A 4,315-nucleotide genomic window follows, 5' to 3' on the forward strand; every position below is an offset into this window, starting at 1 on the left:
CTAAGAAGGAGTCAAGGTGTCTGTCTCTAACTTTACCTCCAGTGAGAGAGAGAGAGAGAGAGAAAGAGAGAGACAACATACCCTCTCCCTCTCTCTATTTGTCGTTTCCTTACCTGGTGTTAATTAGTGTTGTACAGGTAAGTGTGTGTGTGTAATTCACCTCGGTCGCCTGCTGGTCAGTTAGCCAGTCTTCCCCATTACGGAGCGAGGTCAGAGCTCATAGACCGATCTTCGGGTAGGACTGAGACCACAACACACTCCACACACCGGGACAGCGAGGCCACAACACACTCCACACACCGGGACAGCGAGGCCACAACACACTCCACACACCGGGACAGCGAGGCCACAACACACTCCACACACCGGGACAGCGAGGCCACAACACACTCCACACACCGGGACAGCGAGGCCACAACACACTCCACACACCGGGACAGCGAGGCCACAACACACTCCACACACCGGGACAGCGAGACCACAACACACTCCACACACCGGGACAGCGAGGCCACAACACACTCCACACACCGGGACAGCGAGGCCACAACACACTCCACACACCGGGACAGCGAGGCCACAACACACTCCACACACCGGGACAGCGAGGCCACAACACACTCCACACACCGGGACAGCGAGGCCACAACACACTCCACACACCGGGACAGCAAGGCCACAACACACTCCACACACCGGGACAGCGAGGCCACAACACACTCCACACACCGGGACAGCGAGGCCACAACACACTCCACACACCGGGACAGCGAGGCCACAACACACTCCACACACCGGGACAGCGAGGCCACAACACACTCCACACACCGGGACAGCGAGGCCACAACCCCTCCAGTTACACCCCCTACCTATTTACTGCTAGGTCAACACACCCCACACATTAACAGCCAAGCCCATTTGCCTCGCCGCTTCCCGGGACTCGAACCTGGCCCTCTCGATTGTGAGTCGAGCGTGCTAACCACTACCCTACGCGGTGTGTGTGTGTGTGTGTGTGTGTGTGTGTGTGTGTGTGTGTGTGTTGTTGTTCTTATAGTTATTATGATTTTGCTCTTTTTTCTCCTTCTTCTTCTGCTTCTTCTACTTGTCCTTTTCTTCTTCCTCCTCCTCCTCCTCCTCCTCCTCCTCCTCCTCCTCCTCCTCCTCCTCCTCCTCCTCCTCCTCCTTTTCCTGTTTCCATTTCTTTTTATTTTTTCTTCTTCTCCTCCTCGTTCTTACATTTTTTTTCTTCTTCTTCTATTTCTCTTCCTCTTCCACTTCCTTCTTCTTCTTCCTCCTCCTCCTCCTCCTCCTCCTCCTCCTCCTCCTCCTCCTCCTCCTATTCCTCCTCTTCCTCCTCCTTTTCATCAGCACTATTAATAATTCCGCATTTACTAAAAAAAAAACAAATAAAAGAAAAAAAGAGAAAAAGGAGGAAAAAAAGACAAAAAGAAAAGAAAGAGAAAGAAAAACTTTTAAATAACCCAAACAAAACAAACAAAACAAACAAAAACAAGCAGACACTAAATTTGAAAGCACGTGATTTTACAACAACAACAACAACAACAACAACAACAACTACTACTACTACTACTACTACTACTACTACTACTACAAAAACAACAACAACAACAACAACTAGTACTACTACTACTACTACTACTACTACTACTACTACTACTACTACTACAACAACAACAACAACAACAACAACAACAACAACAACAACAACTACTACTACTACTACTACTACTACTACTACTACTACTACTACTACTACTACAACAACAACAACAACAACAACAACAACAACAACAACAACAACTACTACTACTACTACTACTACTACTACTACAAAAACAACAAAAACAACAACAACAACAACAACAGGAAATGAAGAAATGTGAAATAAATAACAAAAAAAAGTAAAAAGAAAAAGAAAAAGAGGAAAATAAAACAATAGATTTCCAAAAATATTCCCCATTCATTGTGAGCAAGGCCAGAGAGAGAGAGAGAGAGAGAGAGAGAGAGATTTACCATAACCGGATCATCTTTATTTTCACTTCCCTATAATGTAAGTGACCCAAGGCTCTCTCTCTCTCTCTCTCTCTCTCTCTCTCTCTCTCTCTCTCTTTCTAACAGGTTTTCCTTCAACCCATCCTGACTTGTTTTATTTTCTTTTTTTCTCTATTTTTTTTACCATCTTTATGTTTCTTTACCTGTCTCTCTCTCTCTCTCTCTCTCTCTCTCTCTCTCTCTCTCTCTCTCTCTCTACAATTAGCATTCCATTATTAACTCATTCATATTTTTCCTAGTTTAATTTCTAAGAACAAATAGTAGTAGTAGTAGTAGTAGTAGTAGTAGTAGTAGTAGTAGTAGTAGTAGTAGTAGTAGTAGTAGTAGTAGTAGTAGTAGTAGTAGTAGTTGTTGTGTAGTAGTAGTAGTAATAGTAGAACCAACATTATCATTCTTATTGTGGTTCTGTTGTTGTTGTTGTTGTTGTTGTTGTTGTTGTTGTTGTTGTTGTTGTTGTTGTACAGATTACATCCTTATTATCATCGTATCATAAATTCTTCTTCTCCTTCTTGTTTTTATTCGAGATACGCAGAAATGTGTGTGTGTGTGTGTGTGTGTGTGTGTGTGTGTGTGTGTGTGTGTGTGTGTGTGTGTGTGTAAGGTGTGTGCGGCTGTGTGCGTGGGTTATACCTGTAATTTACACACACACACACACACACACACACACACACACATACTCAATATATTCATTTCACCATTTAACTGTTCAGAGAGAGAGAGAGAGAGAGAGAGAGAGAGAGAGAGAGAGAGAGAGAGAGAGAGAGAGAGAGAGAGCAAACACACCCTGAGAGACAAGGAGACAAGATGATAAATAAGTAAATAGTAAGAAAAAGAAAAGAAAGATGACCAGAGAGAGAGAGAGAGAGAGAGAGAGAGAGAGAGAGAGAGAGAGAGAGAGGTGAAAGTACTTGACATCATCCCCTCCCACCCTTCCCTTCCCTCTTCCTCATCTCTAATCTCTCTCTCTCTCTCTCTCTCTCTCTCTCTCTCTCTCTCTCTCTTCCTTCACTTCACTGTCATCCTTTTCACTTATCTTCATCTCCTCCTCCTCCTCCTCCTCCTCCTCCTCCTCCTCCTTTTCCTGCTCTCCTTTCTCCTTCCTCTATTCTCTTTAATCCTATCTTTCTTCTCTCTTATCTAGATGTGAGGAAAGACTCTCTCTCTCTCTCTCTCTCTCTCTCTCTCTCTCTCTCTCTCTCTCTCACAAGGACGTTCAAAGTTGACATTTAACATTATCTAATTCCTTGAGTATTATATTTATCTCAATCATTCACACACACACACACACACACACACACACACACACACACACACACACACACATGGGTAAGTATATTAAAGGATTGAACCTGTGTGTGTGTGTGTGTGTGTGTGTGTGTGTGTGTGTGTGTGTGTGTGTGTGTGTGTGTGTGTGTGTGTGTGTGTTTACATGAAAATTTATCTTGTTATCTTGTCTACTCTCATCTTTGTCCGTTTGTCTGTTTGTCTCTCTGTCTCTCTCTCTCTCTCTCTCTCTCTCTCTCTCTCTCTCTCTCTCTCTCTCTCTCTCTCACAAATAAAAAAAAACAAGAATAACAACAAAAAAAACGAAAATAAAAGAAAAAAAAGAAAAAGAAAATAAAGAAAATAAAGGAAAAAAGAAAATATGTGTCTTGTTTTCTTTTCTTTTTTCTTTTTTCTCAAACTTTTATTTCCATTTCAAGGAGGAAAATGAAAGTAAAGAGAGAGAGAGAGAGAGAGAGAGAGAGAGAGAGAGAGAGAGAGAGAGAGAGAGAGAGAGAGAGAGAAAAATAAGCTGTTGTTTTTCTTCCTTCCTTTCTTCTTTCCTTCTTTTTTCCTTCCTTCCTTTTTCTTCTCTCCTTCCTTCCTTCTTCATTCCTTCATTCCTTCTTTATTTTCCCTCTTTCTTTCTTTCCTTGCTTTCTTCCTACCCTCCTTCCTTTCCTCCTTCCCACTCTCCTTGCCTCCTTTTTTTTTCTTCCTTCTTTCTCTCCTTCCTTCTTTTCCTTCCTCCCTTCCTTCCTAGCCATCTTCTTTTCCTTCCTTCTTTCCCTCCTTTCTTTCTTCCTCCATTTTTCCTTCCTTCCTTCCTTCCTTCTTCCTTTTATCCTTCCATTTTTTCCCTTCCTTCCTTCCTTCCTTCCTTTCCTCCTTCCTTCCTTCCTTCCTTCAAATTCCACACAATCGATTAACCTCCTTCTTTACATTCTTTCCCTATCACCTTTTTTTTTCCTCCTTCGCA

General features: G+C 42.8%; 1 long non-coding RNA gene across 1 annotated transcript in view; it reads left to right on the top strand.

The window, feature by feature from the left end:
• Positions 1–4,315, top strand: part of LOC123513547 — a 17,701-nt gene continuing 13,386 nt past the window's right edge. Inside the window, exon 1 of the long non-coding RNA XR_006677396.1 lies at positions 1–137. This is a non-coding gene — a long non-coding RNA (uncharacterized LOC123513547). The remainder of the gene's footprint in view (positions 138–4,315) is intronic.

Source organism: Portunus trituberculatus, chromosome 36, assembly GCF_017591435.1.
Source record: "Portunus trituberculatus isolate SZX2019 chromosome 36, ASM1759143v1, whole genome shotgun sequence".
NCBI classification, from domain to species: domain Eukaryota; kingdom Metazoa; phylum Arthropoda; class Malacostraca; order Decapoda; family Portunidae; genus Portunus; species Portunus trituberculatus.